Source organism: Camelus bactrianus, chromosome 17, assembly GCF_048773025.1.
Source record: "Camelus bactrianus isolate YW-2024 breed Bactrian camel chromosome 17, ASM4877302v1, whole genome shotgun sequence".
Classification (NCBI taxonomy): domain Eukaryota; kingdom Metazoa; phylum Chordata; class Mammalia; order Artiodactyla; family Camelidae; genus Camelus; species Camelus bactrianus.
This window is the reverse complement of record NC_133555.1, coordinates 20,983,920-21,000,435: the sequence shown is the minus strand read 5'-3', so window position 1 is coordinate 21,000,435 and position 16,516 is coordinate 20,983,920. Positions and strand designations below refer to the sequence as shown.

General features: G+C 39.3%; 1 long non-coding RNA gene across 1 annotated transcript in view; it reads left to right on the top strand.

Moving 5' to 3' along the window:
- LOC141573769 (uncharacterized) overlaps positions 1-16,516 on the top strand; it is a 128,600-nt gene that overhangs the window by 5,457 nt on the left and 106,627 nt on the right. The window contains exon 4 of the long non-coding RNA XR_012499894.1: positions 1,769-9,075. This is a non-coding gene — a long non-coding RNA (uncharacterized LOC141573769). The remainder of the gene's footprint in view (positions 1-1,768; positions 9,076-16,516) is intronic.

Below are 16,516 nucleotides of genomic sequence, written 5' to 3'. Positions count from 1 at the left end.
GTGAGTTCAATAACTGGGAACCCAAAGTGATCCTGGAGGACGTCTCTTTAAAGGGAGGATTGTAATTTGCAAACATGGCTTCAGAAGTTAAAGGAGCCATGGTTAGAAAAACTTCTTGCCTCCTCCCTCTATAATTTATTTTAATGGTATTTTAATAAGTGAAGGGCAAAGTCCAGTTTTACGATCACATTATGATACTTGAAGGTGTGTTTTATGGAGCTATTCATGGAGTTCCCAGATGGTTACAGTTGCCCACGGTGTGAATATATGGTTCCATAAAGGACAACTCTGTCTTGCCACAAAACTGATCCAGCAAACACGAGGTGGAGTTTTGGAAGGTGACTCAGCAATCTGGAATGTGAGCAACCTTGCTCCTTGAACTGTACCATCTTTGGAAAATTGTTCCCCATAAAATATTGTAGCCAGATGAATGCGGACCCCCAAAAATGTATTATTCCCTTTCCAGATTTAGCACATTCCTTGAATTTTAAGCTCTTTTTTATGGACTGTTGCCCAGGTGAAGGGAGCCTTAGCCATACAGGGAGTGGTTATGAGCAACATCCCCTAGGAAGTCAGTGCCCAAATTTGGAGTGCTTGTGTCCTGACCATTCCTGAGACTCCTGGCTAAGAAGTTCAGTTTGACTGAGTTTGGGTACCCCGAGGATTTTACATGCAGCGGGGAACAGCTGAATTAAGCTAAGTGTTGGAAGGCATTGCAGTTTTCATTACTAAGTTAGCCCCCTGCTTTCGTGACTGCACAAGCTGGCATATGCTTGGGAATGTTTCTGCTTCCAAAGTCACAGCATCTGCATTTTTCAGATGTTTGACCTTGATCTTGTGACCTTTCCTCTAGAATTCTGAGTGTGCTGGGAACACTCACAGCTGAGTGATGGGAGCAAAAACTAGACAGAAAGCAAGTCTTTTTTTTTCTTCTCTCTCTCTCTTTTTTTTTTTTTTTTTTTTTTGCTTTAAATCTTAGGTTACTCTGTTTTATATTAGACCCAACTTCCCCTTCAGTTATTAATTTTATTTTAACCTATCATCTTGGTATGATTTTACATTTTGAATTGACACCACTAAAGCCTAAAACTGTTAAAGCCATGTGATCCACCTGCTAAGGCAAGCTGTCATTTCCTGTCACTGCTCTCCAGATAACTGAGACTTTTCTCTAGGTTAATGTTTTCCAATTTTTTGATTGCTGTTCAGAGTAAGAAATACATTTTTAAAAAAGGAAAAAAAAAGAAATCGTTTAGTTTCATCAGCGCATATACGTACATATATACGATTGAAACAAAATTTTTGTGAAACTAAATGTATCCTTTCTGTGTATGATGCACTATGCCTTGGGTTATGGCCCACAGCCAGATTTATTCCTTAACTTTTCCCTGTGTTACCTACAAACTAAGAATGGTTTTATGTTTTTCAGTGGTTAAAAACAAACAAAGCATTCATATGGAGACATATTTACAATATGTCATGTGCTCCTCTAAATCTTTTCATTTATTATCATATTAAATCTTTAGTAGTTAGCATATTTTGAGCAAGCGCTCAGTGTGCCAAATGCTTTGGTAAATGTTTCTGATGATGCGTTTATTTAATTCTGTCTACTTTACGAGGCAGGAAGTATTTGTAGTCCCACTTTACAGATGAGAAAACAGATACTATCTAACTTGCACAGGATCACACACCTAGGAGGTGACAATTGAGATTTGATCCTAGGATTCTTTGCTTCCAAACTTATAATTTTTAATGCTTTTGATGTTTGCAGCCTCTTGACCACAGCTTGAAACATAACATGGGCCTGATGCATATTTGAAGAATGAATGAATATATGTATGAATCAATGAAGGCTGCAGAGATAGAATGATGGTCTCCTGTAGATCCTGACCAAGTATGGCAACACAGACAAATTAGGTAATTGCTCGGTGCTTTAAAAAGTAAGCAAGCAAACAAACAAATGAAGTAAGTCTCACATTTATTGAGTGCTGAACATTGCATATAAGTGCTTTCAATACATTTTCTCAATTGACCCTCGTGGACACTGTGAGGTAGGTGCTTTCCCTACTTTACAGAGGAAGAGACTGAGGTTCAGAGAGGTTAAGTACCTTGCCTAAGATGGCACAACCAGTATTTAAACCTGGTGTGACAAAGATGATATTCTTAATTACAGTGCTATGTACCACTGTTTTTTAATTTGTAATGTCACTGTAACACTGTCTACCCCATGATTTTATAACAAAAAATGAACAGTGTATCAGAATCTTCATTAATAACTATAATGTTTTCAATGACATATTTCTCTATCAAAAAGTTAAAAACACAAGGTGGAAGAAATAGAGAAGGCATAGAGATGCCTTCCAGTATATTTGATATGAAGATTGTGTCATTAAAATATTGTTATATAATTTTAGCAAATTTTCTGTATATCTTAAATTATTCTAAAATTAAATTTTTATTTTAAAAAAACACTATGAAGCACATGAAAAAAATGTTTACCTTCATTAGTCATTCGGGAAATGCAAACCAAAACCACAATGAGATACTACTATACCCACACTAGATTGGGTATAATTTTTTTCAATAGAAGGTAACAACTGTTGGTGCAGATGCGAAGAAATTAAAACACGGATTGCTGCAAAATGATGCAGACACTATGCCAAGCAGTTTTATGGTTCTTCAGTATGTTAAACAGAATTACTGTATGACCCAGCAATTCAATTCCTAGGTGTATATATCCAAAAGAATTGAAAACAGGTGTACAACTTGTACATGAGTGTTCATAGCAGCAATATTCACTATAGCCAAAGATGGAAACAACCCAAATGTCCATCAACAAATTAATGTATAAACAAAATGCTGTTATCCGTACAATGGAATATTATTCACCTATAAAAAGGAACAAAGTGTTGGTATCTGCTATAAGGTAGAACCTTGACAGCATGATGTTAAGTGAAAGAAGCCAAATACAAAATTCCATGTAGTGTGTGAGTCCATTTATATGAAATGTCCAGAATAGGCACATCTGTAGAGACAAGAAATAAATTAGTGGTTATCAGGAGCTGGGGGGAAGCAGGAAGAGTGCTGGTAAATGGCTACAGGACTTCTTGTGGGATGATGAAAATGTTCTCGAACTAAATAGTGGTTGCACAACCCTGTGGATGTACTAAATGCCACTGAATTGTGTACTTTAAAATGGTTAAAATGGTAAACTTCATGTGATGTGAATTTTAGCTAAATTAAAAAAAAAACACTCTGACACCATTGAAAACAGGTGATTACTAAAATAATACAGAATGTGCTGGGGTACGCAATCCAACTTACAAAGGAAAAAAATTTAAATATCACATGAAATACCAGCGCTCACTACAGCATTGTAATTTAGAGCATGGACTGTCAGAACTGGCAGCTCTCAAATCAGTGCCCTGTGCTGTCACATAATGGCTGGTTATCCTTCAGCCAGTTTTATAACCTGTCTGAGACTCACTGTCTTCATTCATATACTGTGTGTTATTGCTGTTAGTTATAATGAAATACTTTTTATATAAGTTGTCACTTAGCCTAAAAATGATGTTGATGAATGTATACTTTGTTTTTCTTTTCCCTTGTGTATATATGAATTGAGTGTTGCTAGTCTTTCCGATGATCATTACATTAGAAGCAAAGTGATCAGGGTTTGGGGAGATAACAATCATATTTTTATCACCATATGTGGCCTTCTACAACCCAGGAAAAGTATCCTGTGAACAGATCTTTAAAGCAGTTTCCGAAGGAGTTGAGCAGTCCGCTGTAACTATTATGTGAGGTGATATTGAAATTAGGCTACATTGTTGTTACAAAAATTTCTGGGTTGGTCCCAACCTGGTACCAAGTAAAAACAGTTGTGGAATCTGGGAGTTGCTAGGGAAGACTTTATTAAGAAAAAAGATACCTACTTCTCCTTCCCTTCCCCTTGAGAATAACAAAGCTGTCACCATGAATATCAAGACTGCTATTTCTTCTTGTATTTGCATATGGCATCCTCCCAGGTAATTTGTGGAGCATATCCTGACACAGCTTCGGAAGAAACCATATAGTTCCTTTAGTATCATTAGTAATCCAAAGTCCAAAACGTTTAAAGAGGCAGAGGAAATCCGTCTCCCAAAGGTTCAGACAGAGCACTCTCTGCTCTATACCGTATACAATTCCTCCACCCACACAGCTCAGCCTCTCTCAGGGAAGAGAAAGAAACTTCTAGAACCCTGCCCTCTAACCTCTGTTCCTCTTCCTCTCAGAGTCCCCCCTGGGAGTTGAAGAATGCGGGGAAATAGCTGCAGGGTTTGGCTTCCAGTTGGTCAACCCTGACGCTAATTGCTCTATGGGAGAGTTTCAGTCTCTGCTCTTGGCAAGAAACCGTAGGACAACAAAAGCTGGCAGCTGAGTGACTGTGTGAGGAGCAGGGCGGTGGGTCTGATGGGTATCTGGGGAGGGAAGGCTTCAACAGAGTTTCCTTTCCTGCTGGAACATTCACGTCCTACCAACAACTGTAACAAAGTTTGACTGGCCTCTGACCTACAGGCAAACCTCATTTTCTTGTATTTTTTTATAAATTGACCGTTTGTGACAACCCTGCCTCCAGCAAGTCTATCGGCGCCATTTTTCCAACAGCATTTGCTCACGTCAAGTCTCTGTGTCACATTTTGGTAATTCTTGCAGTTCTTTGATCTTTTTCACTGTTACTACATTTGTTGTGGTGATCTGTGACCAGCGATCTTTGATATTATTATTGTGATTGTTTTGCGGCACCACAAACTGTGCCCATGTAAGGTGGTTAACTTACCTGGTAAATGTTGTGTGTATTCTGACAGCTCTACCAGCCTTCTGTTCCCCTATCTCTCTCCCTCTTCTCCGGCCTCCCTGTTCCCTGAGACACAACAATGTTGGAATTAGGCCAGTTAATAATCCTACAATGGCCTCCTGGTGTTCAAGTGAAGGGAAGAATCTCACATCAATCATTTCAAGTCAAAAGCTAGAAATGATTAAGCTTAGTGAGGAAGCCGTGTCGAAAGCCGAGATAGGCTGAAAGCTAGGCCTCTTGCTCCAGTTAGCCACGTTGTGAGTGCAGAGGAAACGTTCTTAAAGAAAATTTAAAATGCTCCTCCAGTGAACGCACAAATGATAAGTCAAAGAGCTTTATTGCTGATACAGAGAAAGTGTTAGTGGTCTGGATAAAAGATCAAACCAGCCGCAACACCTCATTCAGCCAAGGCTTTATCCAGAGGAAGACCCTAACTCTCTTCAGTTCTATGAAGGCTGAGAGAGGTGAGGAAACTGCAGAAGAAAAGTCTGAAGCCAGCAGTGGTTGTTCATGAGGTTTCAGGAAAGAAACCGTCTCTATAAAAGTGCAAGATGCAACAGCAAGTGCCGATGTAGAAACTGCAGCAGGTTATCCAGAAGATCTAGCTAAGATAATTCATAAAGATGGCTACACTAGATGGAAGATTTTCAGTGTAGGTGAAACAGCTGTATATTGGAAGAAGCCATCTAGGACTTTCATAGCTCGAGAGGAGAAGTCAGAGCCTGGCTTCGAAGCTTCAAAGGACAGACTGACTCTCTTGTTACAGGCTAATGCAGCTGATGACTTGAGGTTTAAGCCAATGCTCATTTACCATCTCGACAATCCTAGGGCCCTCCAGATTTATGCTGAATCAACTCTGCCTGTGCTCTATCAATGGAACAACAAACCCTGGATGACAACACATCTGCTAACAACATGTTAACAGACTATTTTGAGGCCACTGATGAGACTTACTGCTCAGAAAAGATTCCTTTCAAAATAGTACTGCTCATTGACAATGCACCTGGTCACCCAAGAGCTCTGTTGGAGATGGTCAGAGAGATTCGCATTGTTTCCGTGCATGCTAGCACAGACAGCATCCATTCTGCAGCCTACAGGTCAAGGAGTCATCTTGACTTTCAAGTCTTATTAGTTAAGAAATACATTTCATAAGGCTATAGCCACCATACATAGTGATTCCTCTGGTGGATCTAGGCAAAATACATCAAAAAGTTTCTGGAAAGGATTCACCATTCTAGATGCCATTAAGAACATCCATGATTCATGGGAAGAGGTCAAAATATCAATATTAACAGGAGTTTGGAAGAAGTTGATTCCAACCCTCATGGCAGACTTTGAGGGGTTCAAGACTTCAGGGGAGGAAGGAACTGCAGATGTGGTAGAAATAGCAAGAGAACTAGAATTAGAGTGGGGAGCCTGAAGATCGGACTGAATGGCTGCAATCTCAGGATAAAACTTTTAACAGATGAGCAGTGGCTTCTTATGGATGAGTGAAGAAAGTGGTTTCTTGAGATACAACCCAGTCCTGGTGACAATGCTGTCAAGATCGTCAAAATGACAACAAAGGATTTAGGATACGACATGAACTTAGCTGATTACAGCAGCAGCAAGTTTTGAGAAGGTTAACTCCAATTTGAAAGAAACTCTACTGCAGCTAAAATGCTATCAAACAGCATTGAGTGTTACGGAGAATTCGTTTATTAAAGGAAGAGTCAACTGACGTGGCAAACTTCATTGTTTCCTTATTTTAAGAAATTGCCACAGTCACCTCAGCCTTCAGCAACCACCACCCTGATCAGTCAACAGCCATTGACATCAAGGCAGGATCCCCCACCAGCAGAAAGAGGACAGCTTGCTGAAGGCTCAGATGATGGTTAACATTTTTAAGCAATCAAATATCTTTTAATTAAGGTATGTACATTGGTTTTTTTGGACATAATGATGTTGCACACTTAATGGACTTGCAACTGTGTAAACATAACTTTTATATGCTTTGGGAAACCAAAAAATTTGTGTGACTCGCTTTATTGCAATGTTTGCTTTATTGTGCAGTCTGAAACCAAACCCGCAGTGTCTCCGAGGTCTGCCTGTACTGGATGAACGCAAAGTGGCTGAAACACCCCTTATTTTCTGTATACCTTATGTGACTTCTCCAACTATTAAATGTCCTGTATTTGTTTTAGTGGCACCTATACTTTACTTTTTCATTCAGGCATTCATTCACTCAAAAATATTTCCCTGAGTGCCTACCATGTGCCAACAGTGTGCTAAGTACTAAGTACCGATTCAGCCATTCATTCAGTGGGTATTTATGGGGCACCTAATACCTATCAGGGAGATGAGCTTTGAAGGAAAAAGTTGTCAGCTAAATGGACGAAAGCTGTGTTCTCATGGAGCTTAATTTTAGTGGAGCAATACAGAAATGAAGAGTCTTTGAGTAGTCGAATTCCTTTGCAGGATGCGGAAAAGGGAATTGTGACACCCAGAGTTAGGACTGTTATTTTGTATAAGGGAGGCAAGGCCTCATGGAAAGTTCATATCTGAGCAGAAACCTAAAGGAAATAAGAGAGTGGACCAGATGGCTGTCCAGGAGACAGTGTTCCAGGCAGAGGGAACAGCACAGCCACAGCCAAAGGCTCTGGAGTACAGCGTGCTTGATATGGCATGGAAATACAAAGGTGAAAAGTCTAGATACTGCTTTTACTTTCTTGGAATGTAGAGTCTGGTTGTGGAAACAGATAGTAATCAGTTATCTCCCAAACAGATGTTTCATTCTGAAGACCCAATGTGCCAGGCGGGAAACACAGACGGGGCGGGAAGATCCTATAAACATACCAATTGAATCTGAGGGAAGGTTCCCTTAGAAAATATAGTTTAAACTGAAATCCCAAGAAGAAAGAGAGGTTAACTTGGTGAAGGGGAATGAGACTGTGGGGTACTAGGGAGGGTATTTCCTGTAAAGGGAATGATGTGTGTTCAAAGGGGTGGACGGGAACAGGGCTGGTTCTAAGACATAAAAGATCCAGGCGTCTGCCTTGCAGAGCATGAGGGGAAAAGCATCCTTGATAAACTGGAGGGTATGAGCAGGGGACAAATCACACAGGGCTTCTGCAGTTTATAATTAACTATTTAAGTAAATATGTTTACTGTCTGCCTTCCCTGCGGGAGCACGTGCCAAGGAGCTGGGACCTTGTCTCCTTCGTGACTGTATCCCCAGCTCCTACTCCAGGCATGGCCCCCAGCAAGGGCACAGTTTGTATTGTGGACTGGCTGGCTAGCTAACAGGTAACCAGCCATCTAACAATCAGCAAAAAAACCTCAGTAGTAACAGGCAGCTCGCGTTTTGTGAGTGGTTGGCTCTGCCAGATTCTGGGTTTAGAAAAGGCCAGAAAACTCGGCAGTATTCAAAGCTGTGGTTTCTGTTTCAAAATCATGGATAAAAGCTGACTGTGACCATGGAGATCGCCTCCCACTGAGAAGCAGGGTCCAAATGGTACTTTTCTACCTTCGTCATTACAAAGACAATGTTCTCATCTTGCTTGGCCATGGAGCACTTCTAGGATGGGCCTTAGAGAGGAAAACGGTCAGATAAGAAAACAAGATTGTTCTTTTATTTCGAGAACATGTGTGGTATTATCTAAGATACCGTTGCCCAGCCAGTAGACTGATTGTCAAGGCATCTTCACTGTGAGGAAAAAAAGCAGGGAGAGGGGTGTAGCACCACTGTGGGATAAAGGGCAGAGGTTTAGCCAAGTCCTCACTTTTGTAAACCTGAAGATCAACTTTTGGAGGACCAGTTTCCACTCCCGGGTTGCTCCTGCCCTACCGTCCTCATCGTGTATCTGAAACCACCTGTGGTTCCGGGGAAGTGAATTCTGTCCTCAGGGCAGGGCAGGGAACCCAGGTGCAGCCCATTTGGCTCACTGGCCACAGTTGCTGATTCCAGGCTGCACATGTGACACAGGCTGGTTTGTGGAGTGAACCTCGGGCACTGCACTGAGAAGGCTGGGACAGGTGCCCCTTCCCACTGGACTGTGTCATGGGGTTGGCAGCTCCAGGGCCTGGAACGGCAGTGGTGATTTTTGCCACCAATAGAGCGTGCCAGTCTGGGACTGGTGCTAATTCAGAGGAGGCCAAAGTTGAGAGAATCGACTGAAAAGAGCAGTGGAGCCCTGAAAACATTGTGAACCACAGAACGAGTCGCACTGGAATCCTGCCCTGTTTCTGGACTCTTCCGCAAAGTAAGTCCATACGTTCTGCTTATTATTGAAACTGAGACTTCTGTATTTGGTGGCCAAGTCATCCTAGATGGTACGGGTGATAGAAATCCAGAAGCAATGTTCTGTCCTCCAAAAATATAACAGCATGTAGATCAGAATGCAGGTGCACACAACATTGTAAAATGACTATATAACTCAATTAAAAATATGTTTAAACAAAACTAAAGTCACATTTTTTAAAAAAATGCAAAAAAGAATGCATGTGCAATTTTTGTAAGATCCATCTTCTCTTAGTTTTTTTTTTAAGTGAAATCTTCTAAGAATTAATACCTTAAATATATTACTGAGACCTGGAATAAGTAAAAATACATGTGAATTCAAAAAGATACATGTGCCCCAATGTTTGCAGCAGCACTGTTTGCAATAGCCAAGACATGGAAGCAACCTAAGTGTCTATGGACAGACGACTGGATAAAGAAACTGTGGTATATATATAGAGATGGAATACTACTCATCCATAAAAAAGAATAAAATAATGCCATTTGCAGCAACATGGATGAATCTGGAGATTGTCATTCTAAGTGAAGTAAGCCAGAAAGAAGAAAGAAAAATACCATATGATATCACTTATATGTGGAATCTTTAAAAATGAGCCAAATGAACTTATTTATAAAACAGAAACAGATTCACAGACATAGAAAACAAACTTACGGTTACCAGCGGGGAGGCAGGACCAGGAGGGATAAATTGGGAGCTTTGGATTTGCAGATACTAACTGCTATATATAAATTAGAAAAACATCAAGGTCCTACTGTATAGCACAGGGAACTATACTCAATGTATTTTAATAGCCTATAATGAAAAAGAATATGAAAAGTAATATATAAGTATAACTGAATCACTATGGTGTACACCAGAAACTAAGTCAACATTGTAAACTGACTATACTTCAATTAAAAAATTTTTTAAAGAAACTATAAGCTAAAAAAAGTAAAATTACATGTGTTTTTCTTAAAAATGGCAACAGTATGAAGGGGTAGACAGTGAAAAGGGAGTCTCCATTCCAGACTTCTCAGTGCCCTCCTCAAAGGCAACATTTTAATTCCTTTACAGGCTTCTTATGTATGTTTTATATTTTATACGTATGCATAAGAAGATATTCTGTACCTCAGTCTCCTTTTAATTTACATAAATAGTGCCATATGCTGTCAGTATCTTGCTTTTCTTTGCTCACAAATACATCTCAGAGGTTATTCCATATCAGAAAATATTTAAGCTGCTACTTTGTTTTTTATTTCAGTTGAAATACAATTGATGTGCAATACTATGTTTCAGGTTATTTTTAATTGAAAAGCTGCTTCTTAAATATGACAACATGGCTGGAATTTTTCTTTCTTCATTTCACTGCAACCTGCCGACAAGGGTGAGTAAATTAGTTTGTTTAATCAGTGAAATGAAGCAACGGTAGCAAACACCTTTTGCACACTTCTGAGGAAATTCATTTAAAATTATTAAACAACTCCAAACTATTCCATTTTCTGGTTCTGTGATTTATTTATCCAAGCTCCTATAGAGAGTCATTTAGGCCGTAACCGTTAGCTATTTTACACAAAGCTGCCAGGAATGTTGTTATATATGCTCCTTCGTTTGAAAACTGTATAAAATGTTCTAAACAACAGCCTATATAAATATAAATATAGGCTGTTGAATCAAAAGTTTTAAATTTGGGACCCTGAATACAAGAATTCAAAAATTGGTTTTTGTTTGCTTTTTTTTGCATTAATCCTACAAATAGATGGATTTTTTTTTAATTGAAGAGTAGTTGATTTACAATACTGTATTACTTTCAAGTGTACAACAAAATGATTCAGTTATACATATATATTTTTTCAATTCTTTTCTCTCATAGGTTACTACAAGATGTTACATAAAGTTACCTGTGTTATACAGTGAATTCTAGTATATAGTGATGTATATCTGTCTATCCCATACTCCTAATTTATCCCCCCATCCCCTTTCCCCTTTGGCTACCATAAACTTTTTTCCTATGTCTGTGAGTCTGTTTCTATTTTGTATGTAAGTTCATTTGTGTCTTTTTTTTTAGATTCCACATACAAGTGATGACATACAATATGTGTCTTTCTCTATCTGGCTTACTTCACTCTGTATGATAATCTCTGGGTCCAGGTGGATTCCTTTTTCTCACTCATCCATCCATTCATTTATTTAACAAATACTTAATGAGCACTCACTGTGTGCTAGGGAATATTTGGGGTGCTAATCCTTCCCTCAAGGGCCTGACATGATATGTTCGTTGGAGAGGGAGATAATAGGTCAGTGAACATCCAGGGACTTTAGTTGTAACAGCTTCACAGTTATCAGTACAAACCAACTCAGTCTTGGACCTGTGTTAGAAGGGGTCATGTCTCTGCTAGATCATTCAGCATTCTAGGTGATAAAAGCAAGGGACCAACAGCCCCTCTCTAGGGAGAGCCTTCCATACAATCCCTTCTTGCAAGAAATAGCTCCAAGCCATTCATTAAGCACCAGTGCCCATGTGGGTTCCCTGGAGCCACAGTTCTTTGGCCATGGCTGATTGGACCATGGGTGGGCATGGGACCTCAGGGCAGCCACTCTAGAGGTTGGCTGGAGGCCTGTGAGCTGACCTGGCTCCAGAGCTTTGCCTAAAAGGAGTGTTGATAACAACACTGCGCCAATCAGATCCTCTGGAACTGAGATACAGGAGAAATAAAATAAATGTTGGCCAAGAGGCAAAACCAAAGGAGAGGAGAGGCTGAGTCATGTAACTCTTGAAGTACTATGGTCAAGGTTTTCAAACCCAGTGACTAGCCAGAGATAACCAGGTCAGGTCAAGTCAGGTCAGGGCAATGGTTCTCAAACTTGAGCAGACAGTCCTGGCTTCCTAACTCTTCCATTAAGTCAGTCCATACGTTCCTTTTATTGTTGAAATTGAGACTTCTATTTAATTGGTGGCTGATGTCTACATCATCGTAGATGCTAAGGGTGATGGAAATCCAAAAATAATTTTCTGTCCTTGCTGGAATGCCTGTTGAAACACAAATGCTTGTACCACCATCAACATTTCTGATTCACTGGGTCTGGGCAGTGGTGCTGAGAATTTGTGTTGCTAACAAATTCCTAGTTGATGCTGATGATCCAAGGAAGGACCACACCTTGAGGACCACTGCTCTAGAGAAATCTTTCATCCATGCAAGTCTCTGTGAAGCAAGATAGGTCCTCTGCTTCCCATTAGGCTGGAGTGCTCCATTTTCTGGGTCCCTGTGAGATCATTCTACCACAGAGCTAAAATTCCTGATGGTTTTATTTTTCTTCAGGCCCTTATGGCATCTCCACATTATTTGAGCTAATCTGAGTGAGTACTTACCACAATAAGAGCCAAAAAAATTAAACATAGTAATAGATATCACTTGTTGAGCCCTTATTCTGGACAGATAGGAAGCATTCAATAAATGATAATTAGATGTTCACTCGGGAATTGCAATGAGTCATAAATATTTCGCCCCTAAATTCATTACTGCAATATTGTTCATTTTGTATTTTTCTTTTTAAAATTATGTTTAATTTCCTCTTGGTTCTTACTGTCAAATATATAAGAACCAATTTTGGCTCAGCGTTTGCAATTTTTTTTCTGCAGTTGCAATGTTCCATCGTATCCTCGAGAATATTAAAACTCAGAAAATCAAAAGCAATGCGGACAAATGAGATCGAACTCTTCCTTTGACCTAGATACACTGTTCACTGTTCCTGACAAATCAGCGTGTTATTAAAATGTCTTACCTAGGAGGACATCTGTGATCACATTTATTACAAACAGTACTAGGAAGATCTATTAGAAGTTTATTTTTATCAGGCCCCATCCTAATAGTCTCAGATCTCTGTTTATGTCTTTTGTCAAACTTTAAAATGGAATGCTTATTTTGTGATTATTTCTTGTGTTTCTGCTTCAGTGGACTCTAAATGTCATGAGTTCAGCCAGTGGGTCTATTTGTCCACCAGTTTTCTCTCAATGCCTAACACATGAAAGGTGTTCAATAAATATTTGTGTCCCCCCGTAAGAAAATTCTACCCCCAGTGTGATGGAATTCAGAGGCAGAAACCTTGGGAGGTAATTAGGTCATGGGGTGACACCCTCAAGAATGGAATTAGTGCCCTTCTAAGAAGAGGTCAGGGAGCTCCCTTGCCTACTTTGTACCATGTGACAACACAATGAGAAGAGGGCAGTCTGTGTAAGTTGAAAGAGGACCCTCACCAGAACCCAACCATGCTGGCAACCTTCTTCTCAGACTTCCAGCCTCCAAGACTGTCAGAAGTAAATTTCTGCTCTTGATAAGCCACCCAGTCTGTGATACTTTGTTACAGCAGCCCAAACAGACTAAGACAGTGAAATTGAATTTATCTGGCTATGCACTTTATCATGAAAATGTGCTAAGGCGAGCATCACTTGTATAATAAAATTAAACTAAAATAATAGCATGAAAAAAATCAAAGTGAAATAATAAGTTGAAAATAAAACAGCTCACTTAGTAAGCCAGTGAAAAAGAAGGAGAAGCAACAAGGCTATGAATTTCTTTATTCTTCTTTCCATTGATAAGACCTCTGCCTGTGGCCAAGGGCAAGTAAGTTGTTTTGTTTAATAGGCGAAGTAAGGCAACCACCTTCTCTTCATTTAAAATGATTGTACTCTGCAGTCTATAAAAGAAATGTAAGAGAACACATCATAAAGATGACAGTCTGATACACCAAAGTGGCCCCTTTTATCTCAAGACCTTAGGCATTTTGCAAATGATAATTATCTCTTACATCATCCCCTCTGAGGTAAGAATTATTTTCCCCACTTATAACAGCCTCCATAAAATTATTTCTCCCAGAGTCCCGAGTCATGGCTGCTCTTTGAATCCCTCACCTCCTGAGATATGTCCGAGTTAGCGCATAAATCACATTTTTTAAAGACGATTCTAAATCAGGGTGAAAAGTTACTTTTGAGCTACCAAGAGAATAAGCTACTTAGGGATTTCAGATTTCAAGTAAAATTCCCCAGTGATGAGTGGAAATGGGAATGAATTGGAAGAATTTTAACAGGAAAATCTGCTCACTTCTATTTCGTATTTTAATGACATTTTCAATATTTGGATGGCCTAAGAGATGAATTGACTTCAAAACACATTCTGAAGTTGTAGGTGATCTGGAGCCAAAATAAAGAATATCTGACCAAGTATACATTCTCAGAGGAATGATAATAAAATCCTAGACTGGGAGAATGTTCCATTTTATTACCCAAATCCATAGAAATTCACCATGGCAGATCAGACTTTTAATATCTGGACACAACAGGACATCATTCTTAATGATCCCCAGCTGCAGAGAGTATGTGCTTGGAATTTTCATCCCTACCTTTGTGCTGCTAGGGACCCTACATTTTAGATTTACAAAATTTTTAAATTTCTATTTGCAAAGGATTACAAGTGTCAAGAAAAAAATTACCAGGATGGTACAAAAAACTCCACATACCCTTTACATTGATTCATCAGTTGTTGATGTCTTACCCCATTTACTTTGTTATTTGTCATACGTAAAATTTTTTTCCCAAACCATCTGCAGTTATGTTTCATTCATTATACCACCTTACTCTTAAATTCTTTAGAATGTATTACCCAAGAACAAGGACGTCCTCTCACATAACCACACTACAGTTACTACTTCAGGTAATTGAATGTTGATCAAAACTTCTATTTAATCTACTGTCCACATTCCCATTTTGTTGACTAATCCAATAAAGACCTTTATTGTATTTTTCTTCTCCAGTATAGGATTCAGTCCAAGACTGCATATTACATTTCATTATTATGTCTCCTTTAATTTTGATCAGTTCTTCAGCCTTTTTTTTTTTTTTTTTTTTTTTGTCTTTCATGACACTGGCATTTTCGAAGAACACAGGTCCATTTTTAAATAGATTACATAGAAAGCAGCTTTGGAGAAATGTAGGTTTTATGGTGGTGGTCATTGCTTTTGATGGTAACTGCAAGAAGTGGAGAGATGGAAATTGCATGGCATCTAATTCAGTACCACCAGTGAAGTAAATAACAGATCCATTCACATGTGATGTGCTAAAGCAGTACCTGGCACACACAGTTCCTGGGAAAGAAAAGTCCTTGGGAACACCTTTCTTCTCCCCTCCCAACATGTATGTTCCATGTGGCTAGGGCCATGTATCAGTCTTATAGGTCATTTCATCCTGTTTATCTAACACAGTGGTCGGGCATTGAGTAGACTCAGTAGAGTTTGCTGAAAGAATAACTCCCTCAAGGATGAGGTGTACTGAGTTGTGTTAACTAGTAGCATCTCCCTTTTTTTTTTTTTTAAATCACGTAATGTGGTGGTAAGACATGAAATAGTTGAGCGGGTATTGAAAGCCTTCACCTTCTCAGGAAAGTGGGTTTGTCAAGCATACTTTTGCAAAGAAGATTTTGTTCACTCCCCAAATGCTTAAAATCCACTGGCATGGTTGTGATGTGTTGTCTTTAACAGTCATTATACATAATTTCCTTCTCTTCTGTGTCCATTCCTTCTCTATGTGTTTGGATACCAAAAACTCATTAACTTCAATTCTGCAAAATTGAAATTCATGGAGTTTTTGAAACATTCCCTGTCATCTGAACATGCTAAGCAAACGAAAAAATAAATAAACAGTGTATGGTGCCCATTTAGTTTACTTAAGGAAATCATTAGTGCTTTGCTTAGGCACTATTTACATACAAGTGATAGGTTAGTTACAAATAGCCTTATACTGTATTTAGTTACCAAATTTAGGGGACTGCACTTCTGTTTACTTGTTCTTATCTGCACACAACCACCTTTCAACCACAGATAAGATGATTGATGCTCAGAGAAAAGGAACTAGTCCAGGGACACACAGGTGGTAAGTGGCTTGCTTGGATTTGAATCCAGGTCTCTAAGTTCCACCTTAGCTGGACCACTGTGTGCCAAGCTAGTTTGAGTTGTGTGAGTCCTTACACTGCTGAGTCCCTGGTAGGCAAATTAAACCAGCAAAGCAACTTCACCGAGAAAAAAATTTTTGTGAAAGAATTAAATGTCTGCCATATCAAGGAAATCAACAATGTAGTATTTGTGGGAAAAGTAGAACTTTGCCCCCCCGCCACCACTTACTTTAGTGCTGCTTTAATCTTGAAATACAAGATGGGGTGTGGGAAATAACCACCATAATGTCTTCAGTCCTTAGAGCCTCTTAAGGTACTAACTCCAGCCCTGAGTCCTTTAAAAGTGATAAAATGGCATTTCATTTAAAAATATTCTTTTCATCGTTTTAGAGAAAGCTTCCCTCACATGAGGGAAGGAGTTAATGAGTTTTTTCCTGCAAAATACAGTGCTGAGACACTCTGCTTTTGAATTGCCCAACTTGGAG